The sequence below is a fragment of the Zootoca vivipara genome, chromosome 8, assembly GCF_965207765.1.
Source record: "Zootoca vivipara chromosome 8, rZooViv2.hap1.1, whole genome shotgun sequence".
Taxonomy (NCBI): Eukaryota; Metazoa; Chordata; class Lepidosauria; order Squamata; family Lacertidae; genus Zootoca; species Zootoca vivipara.
In genome coordinates, this window is record NC_142591.1 from 29,483,901 (window position 1) to 29,492,177 (window position 8,277).

Genomic DNA, 8,277 nt, shown 5'->3' on the forward strand with positions numbered 1-8,277 from the left:
CACCACAGTGTCCCCAAAGCGCCTGAAACATCCAGATAACAATTAAATTAAATTGAATAATTGCAAATGATTTGGAGACTAAAATCTTCCATTTCTAATGCTTTTCAGCACAAAGTTCTGCCTGTAGGTTCACACCACAGCACACCTGTTGGAGAAAAAGAAGGCTTGGTGCTTCAAGAAGCTAAGGAAGAGCAGCTGCCAAGCAAGGACTCTTAATTTTCAACAGCAGTGGAAGGAAGTTGTTAGGCAAAGAATACAGTGAACCTGCCAACCAGGTACAAGAAGCAGCAGCCTGTTACGACCATGAGCTCACTGGGAGAGAGGGAATCCAGAGGGAAAGACTTGAGCATGTGGAAGTGTAGGCCTTGCTGTAGTTTGGGTGGCAGTCGTCATTGTCCCACAATGCCACATAACCTGAAAATTACTAGCTCTGCAGTTCAATAGTATCCATATCCAAAATTCATGCTTTACCGGACTGGGATCTGAACAAATGAAATTAAACGTATTATATAAATAGTTTAAAAAAGCAAGATGATTGTATTGACAACAACCAGCAGCAGTAGCAACAACAAAGATCTCCCAGCCTTATTAAAATCTAGCAAGGCTAAAAAGTGAAACGGAACACACTCTCGAATGAACAAATACGCAGGCAATTACATACAAAAAGTTGTCGTCGTGGCTGCCAGGATCAAGCCTCAAATCCGAAAATACAGCTGTAGAATAAAGGCAGATTCTGACCATCAAAACCACATTCAATTATCGTATCTATGCTGTTTCTCGCTTTCTGTGGTTAAGAAGCTATTATTAGGCTCCCTTGCTTTCTCTGATGCTTTTTTCGTTTTCATTTTTAATAGAAAATCTCCAAGTAATTCCTCTATATCACATTCCCCAAAGCAAATATGGGCTGCAGCCTATTTGATTATTAGTTTCCCAGAACACTCTGTCCAGCCCTGTTTTGTTCTCTTGAATATAAAGCACAGACTATGGCTGAACTGGACCACATGAAACACTGCCCTAATTCCCGTCCCCCCACCCCACCCCTCCATGCCAGCAATAATCATGCCACTTACCCAAGACTGCACTGAGGTGCAGAACAATACCCTTTACCTGGATTAAATGGGTGGACACAGAAAACATTTCCTTGAAACACAAACAGGTTCACTCCCTTGTCCTAATGGTTAGAAAATTGCACAGCAAGCCTCCTGTCTGTAGTCAGGTTAACAATCTGTTTAGCTTTTCCCCAGGCTAGAATAGCGACTGAAATGGGAGGAGAGCTGGTAATGAATGTATCTTTAAACAGGTGGAGTAAACACTGGAACAGGATAAGAAAGTGAGTGGGTTACACAGAGAAAATGGAAGGCAGTACCCGAGAGATCTCTTTTGTCCCTGTTCTTACTCTGATAGAGACTGTTTACTTCAAGGTGTGTGCAGCGTTCTCTGGAATTTTCCTCAAGACGCCAAGAAATGTGACTGAGGTGTGTGTCACAGGTGTGTGTAGGTATCTAGGTACAAAGCCGCTCCCCAGAGGGCAAACTTTGTGTGTGTTTTATAGGAGGCTGCTATGTTGTCGTTTTCCAGCCACCTGTAAGCAAAATGATGATGATGATGATGATGATGATGATGATGATGATGATGATGATGTACCCCACCCATCTGACTGGGTTGCCCCAGCCACACAGGGTATGTATACAACTGTGTATACAAACACAGTAAAACATTGAAACTTAAAAAAGCTTCCCTATACAGGGCTACCTTGAGATGTCTCCTAAAAGATATATAATTACTCATCTTGACATCTGATGTGAGGGTGTTCCACAGGAAAGGTGCCACTACCGAGAAGGCCCTCTGCCTGTTTCCCTGTGGCTTCACTTCTTGCAGTGTGGGAACTGCCAGAAGGCCCTCGGTGCTGGATCTCAGTGTCCAGGCTGAACGATAAGGGTGGAGACGCTCCTTCAGGCATGCAAATCCATTGCATATGTCTTGTCTTTTACAATCACCAAAGCAAATATGGAATAAAGTTTCTTATTTAAAGAGCAAAATCCATGAAAGATGACATGGGTAAAAAAAGAGAGAGAAAGAAAGAGGATGGGGGAAACTAACTACTGGAAAGCACCAAGAATAGTGCCATCAAACTACTATAGATTCTTTATATTCAATCAATCAATCACTTTATTTCACCTTCAAGCTCGTAGACAGACAAAGAAAAGAACAAATACACGGACAAATTGGATTAAGAATTACTAACAATAAAAGACTTAATAGGTATACAAAATTAAATATAAATATAATAAGGAAATTTCAATTTCCATACAGCAATCCATTACATCTCCTGCATGACAAAACAGAAGTTAAAATTTTTGCTATTTGTAAAGTTACAAACGGATCTATATCTTGCAATAAAAAGGCAAGATGAAAATCTGCCGGGTGCCCAGGAAATTTTTGGATTAATGGTAGCAATAAATTCTTCCAGACAGCACAATATAAAGGACATATCAACACTATGTGCTGAAGGGTTTCAATCGAACGATTATCAGAGGAACATAAAACCGAAGCTTGGCCCCTAGAGAATCTATGAAAAAGGGAATTTGAAGGGAAAACATTAAAACACGCTTTAATAAAAGCAAAACGATGAATGGCAATAGGAAGAGATGATTAGTAAGACGGCACATAATTTGGAGGAGTAACGCCCAAACGCTGTGGGAAGCATGACCCCCCCACCAAGCATAAGATTGCGCTGCATCTCTATATCGTCCAATCTTTTATTGATTTTTTTTTTTTTGCATTAGGATAAGTAGCAGAATGACCCACAACTGGCATTTCAGTCAACAGTAGCTGCCTGCCCGTATATCATTCACTACATTGACTCTCCAGCATTGCATTCTGTCTGCAGAGTGAATCAGTGTCACAGGCTGGAAACCTATGCACTACCAAGTGACGTAAATAAATCCCACCAATGTTACGTAATAGAACTGAAGCTGCCGAAAGGTGCATGGGATTCTGGCTGCAGTCATGCTACAAGTGTGTGGTGTTGCTGTCGTTGTTTTTACACGTTACTCCGGCTAATGCAGATTTGAGCGCACATCTACCTCATCCCCATGTCTTCTTGGCATGCATAAGGCAAACTTTTCCCATGCACATCTTATTGAATGTTTGGCAATCTGCATATAACCCGTTTAAGTTCATTAATATTGAAACATCCAAAGTTGCTTTCAAAGCAAAATTGGAAATTATGTCTGGTAAACATCTATGATGATTCTCTCCCCACCCCTTTTTGCTGCATTCAAGTTACCTGCTGCTCCTCTGCCCTGAATTTAACACCATTCAGCTTCCTTGCTGAGAGCAAAGAAGTGATCATGTAATCAGCAACTCACAGCAGCATTTTTATAACAGGATTTCACTTTTTCTTTCCCCCTCCCTCTCTTGAAGCATGTAAAAGGTTCTTTTCTTGTAGGCAGATGGACAGAGCTTGGAGGACTGTGTTTAGCAGAGAGAAACCAGATTTGAAAACTTTTAACAGCCGGCATGGTATCTGGTTCCTTTTCTATCAAAATGAGTTCATTATCGTTAATTTCTGCCAACTGCCAATCAGTCCTTCCAATCACATCTCAAATTAGGTTAGTTGGAGGGGGGGGAGTTTTCTTCTTCTTCAAGACTCCCCCCCCTCATCATAACTCATCATTATTGCACTTCAAGAATGTTCCTAGAAATATTCTTGCAGTATAATATTGCTATAGTAGGTAACCAGTACAGAATTCCATCCCCACAGATCATTAATTAAGCTTATTAGCCACTTTACAAAACCATCTCAAACTGACCATTAATAGTTAAAATAAGCAAGAATGAGAAATGGGGAACTTTTCTGCAACCATGCCTGTAATGTTTCTGAGTCTGCCCTAAGAGTCCTGATTCTGTGATTTTGGTAGTTTCGGTGTCATTTTAGTGGTCATCACTCTGCAGTTCTTCAAGGATGTTCAACAGCACATTCAATGAATATGTATGGAAGTACTGGGGCATTAAACTCTGCCTCCCCAGCGTACTGGCATGACCTGAACGGTTTCATATGAACACAGTTGTGCCACATGGGAGCATTCAAATCAGTGAGCATAGGTCAAGAAACAAGTGCTGTTTCCCCATTCATGCCATCTGTAAGCACTTTGTAAAGCTCATTTATTTCCAGTTTATTTGGGACACATATACACAAAACAACCGGTTTGCATTGCCCACAGCTCAAATGCACAGGGTGCTCTCAGGGTCTTTCCTCCCCTTTTGTCTTGTTCCTTTGTACACTCACCTCTTGATTTTCACCATGGGTTCCCAGAGGACTTGGCAATTTGTGATGTAGTCTATGCTTACTTTGTCTCCCCGCTAATCCAGGCCCTGAGACTCGCTGGTTGGGGACCGAGTGATATCATGGTGAATGCTACCACCTTATTCTGCTATTCCAGCTCCTTGCATCTTAAACAAGAAGACAGCTTTCCTGCTTGGAAAACAGGAATGGAACAGCACATGAAAGGGCATGGGGGGGAATCATGAGCCAGCAGTGCATGCTCCCAATAACCAAACCATAGTTTGGCATAATCTACTGTTTATTGCAAACAGCATCCTTGGAGGCAAACAGCATCCAAGGACTTGGGGGAGTGTGCCAGCTATAGGCAGGAACCATTACAGATCTGGGTCCTGTAGCTGCTTTTTCTTCAAAATAAAAGTAGCAAATAATATGCACACGTTTCTCAAAAGCATGAAACACAATCAGTAGTTAGGCCTCTTGTTGAGCTTAAAGTCATATTCACACCATATATTTAATCACACACACAGCTTTAACATGCATGGTTTATCCCAAAGAATCCTGGGAACTGTAGTTTACCCCTCATAGAGCCGCAAACACCTTTAACAAACCATAGTTTCCAGGATTATTCAAGGCGGGGGGGCATGACTGTTATTATTGTTATTTATTATTTAGTAAATTTGTATACCACAAATTTACTAGAATAAAACCACAAAGTGCATAATAAAAACAAGAACAAACAAAACAATACCCCCTCCCCTTCCACAAACACATTTAAAAGGACATAGATTGTTAGCCAAAGGTTTGAAGAGGATTGTTTTCGCCTGGCATCTAAAGATGCGTAATGAAGGTGCCAGTCGAACCTCCCTGGGGAGAGCATTCCACAAACAGGGAGCCATGGCAGAAAAGGCCCGTTCTCATGTTGCAAGCCTCCAGACCGCTCATGAAGGAGGCACACAAAAATGGGCCTCAGATTATGATTGCAGTGTCCGGGGAAGTTTATATGGGAAGAGGCAGTCTTTGAGGTATGATGGTCCTGAGCACTTTGAATTGGGCTCAGAAATTAATTGGCAGCCAGTGCAGTTTCTAAATTATTTGCATAGATACAAAAGATGGCTTGCTAAAGCCATGTGGTGTCGGCTTGGAGAAACCAACCCAAACGTCCTTCCTGGTGCAAAAAGGTGGGAAGCGAGAGAACAAAGAGTTAGGTAGCCCTTCCCCCCAAGGTGAGGGAGTGTGACCTAGCTAAGCCGAGAAAGATTCCTCTATGGTCTTAACCCCTTCATGCATTAATTAGAGTTAAGCAAGTTGGTTGCATGAGGCTGGTTATATCCCACAGAAATTTCTAAAAATTGCCTGACATTTTAAGAGGGAGGGCTGTGTCCTGGTAGCCCCAGTGGACCAGCAGTTCCCTTGGCAAAAATAATGTCTCGATTGGCTCTCACACATCAGTGTATTCTCTCTGAGTTTTATGCTTGGTTCCATGCTGCCAGAGCTGAAGTACTGTTCAGGCATTCTTAAATTCTACCTGTGGCAGGGCTGTGCAGATTGAGTGGGAAAGTCTAAAGAGGAATTGGGCTCCAATAAGTGTTGGAAGTGTAAAGAAAAGGAAGGCATGTTTTATCATTTACGGTGGAATTGTAAAATAATTACGAAAAAATTAGTGGGAAATGATATATCATGAAATGAAAAAAATGTTTAAGATAACCTTTTTCAAAAGCCCAGAAGCCTTTTTGTTAGGAATTTTAGGTCAAGGTTTGCCAAAAAGTAAACATAAACTTTTTATGCATGCCACAACCGCAGCAAGGATGTTATTGGCACAAAGATGGGAAAGCGATGAAATACCAACTAAACAAGAATGGCAAGAAAAACTTATGGAATATTCTGAAATTGCAAAATTAACTGAGAGACTTCGAAATGAGGACAAAGAATCCTTCAAGAAAGACTGGGAACCATTTCCGCCCTACATCATAATTGTTATGATGTAATATTGGGGAAAAATGTATAAAATAAAGAGGAATTGTAAGTGCATTGATCAAACATATTTATAGTCCTCCACGTGATCAGGAACTCTGACTCAGCAAGGGTCCCAAGTGCAGTGAGAACTGCAAGAACGTTCGGCCAAATGCACTTAGAATTATCCTTCAAATCTCCCCGCTCACCCCAGAAAGCTCAGGGGCAAAGAGGTTGGGTCTAACTGACACAGCCTTGTACCCCTTCCATGGATAGAATTTTTTTTAATGCCTGAACAGGGGCTTAAGTTGTCCTCTTGAATATGCGAAGCCGTAAATCAGAGGTTTGCCACCAGCTCTTGCTCCTTCTTCTACATCACTGTGCGACATCACAAGGGAGAAGCAGGCTGAGAAACAACCGAAGCAAACAATCTGCAACAGGGATGCACCCTTGAAAGCAGCTCCATGCAAGCTAGCAATCCAAGAGCGGCTGCGGTGTGCCATGCGCAAAAAAGGCAAATCACAAGGGTGAGCATGCAAACCTGTCTGAGAAATTAGCTCTCGTTTCATCACAAATGAAAGGGAGCCTGCCATTGCAAGGAAGAAGAAGGAGGGGGAGGGGGAGGGGGAGGAGGAGGAGGGGGAGGAGGAGGAGGAGGAGGAGGAGGAGGAGGAGGAGGAGGAGGAGGAGGAGGAGAAGAAGAAGAAGAAGAAGAAGAAGAAGAAGAAGAAGAAGAAGAAGAAGAAGAAGAAGAAGAAGAAAAAAGAAAGAAAGAAAGAAAGAAAGAAAGAAAGAAAGAAAGAAAGAAAGAAAGAAAAGGTGAATTATCCCAGCATATTGTTTTCTTTAAAGAAAATGGAGAAGAAGAAAAACACAGAGTCGGTTTTGATGAGCTCAAATTCGCAGCAAAGCTTTTTAATATTTCCTGAGGTCCTAATCAAAGAAGAATCTTTGTCCCGCGGGGAAATGAAAGATGAAAGAAGCTGACATTGATGCCCACTCTACCTTGCCTCTATGTTGCTTCCCCACCCCACCCCCACCCCCGCTTTCCTTGTGTACACGCTACTAAAAATATCTTTGCGGGTAAGAATTGGCGCTGGGATATTAATGAAAAGGCACAAACAAATGCATAAACACACGCGCACACAAACACATGTCCGCCGCAGTACACAGTATATACCACCTTTAAAATTTTAACATCTATTAAATTAAAATCAAGGAAATTGACATGGATCGCATGAAAAAAGATAGAGCACCTCCAGCTCATGCCAACTAAAAATAAGAATTATTAATGAAGCTCAGCTTTTCTTCCGCTGTGCACATTAATTATTTATGGTAATAATACTCCACACTGCCATATTAAAAGAATTTTCTTTTTCCCAGCTTCCCGGAAAGCTCCATCTTCAGGAACCTTCAACACGTTAAAGCCCACAAAAGAACGCCTCCCTTTCAGTGTATTTATTATACTGGAAGATGAATATAGACTTGGGTTATTAAACTGGAATGAAAAACACATCTTATTAAAAACTTACATGGTGATTTTTATTCTCACTAGTTTCATATAAACTTAATGATGCACACTGCATTTTTATGCTCATCTATTTTAAAAGGGTGCCTGAAGCAAAGGGGGTGGGGGGTGGATGAAGCTTCCATTAATGCCAGTTTGGTGTTTCAAACACAATTTGATGTAATTTACGTCAAATATTTGTGAACAGAGAAGGATAATTTTGAGAGCCGTTTCTGGCTTTTAGATGTAGGCTAGCTCATAGCAGCAATTTGTTGGCATAAGTTCTCTGCAGAATGCAGGGGCGGGGAAAGAGGAATCTGAATTATTTTGCATAGGATAAAGCAAAAATTGAACATTGGTTGCCCCCCCCATTGGAATATCCAGTGTATATTATGTTATTTTAAAGATTAGATCAGCCATTATTCATGTTTGTAATCCTGGAATATAATGGAAGTCATTTAATATATGAACACAGTCAGGTGTATAAGTGGTGGAGAAACTGAACTTCCCACTAGTGAATGCTATAGAAAGT

General features: G+C 41.3%; 1 long non-coding RNA gene across 1 annotated transcript in view; it reads right to left on the minus strand.

The window, feature by feature from the left end:
• LOC132592556 (uncharacterized) overlaps positions 1-1,425 on the minus strand; it is a 7,106-nt gene extending 5,681 nt beyond the window's left edge. Inside the window, exons 1-2 of the long non-coding RNA XR_015951397.1 lie at positions 1,071-1,425; positions 1-482 (exon numbers count right to left, since the gene is read on the minus strand). The exon at positions 1-482 is cut by the window's left edge and continues 5,681 nt beyond it. This is a non-coding gene — a long non-coding RNA (uncharacterized LOC132592556). The remainder of the gene's footprint in view (positions 483-1,070) is intronic.
• Between the last annotated feature and the right edge of the window lie 6,852 nt (positions 1,426-8,277).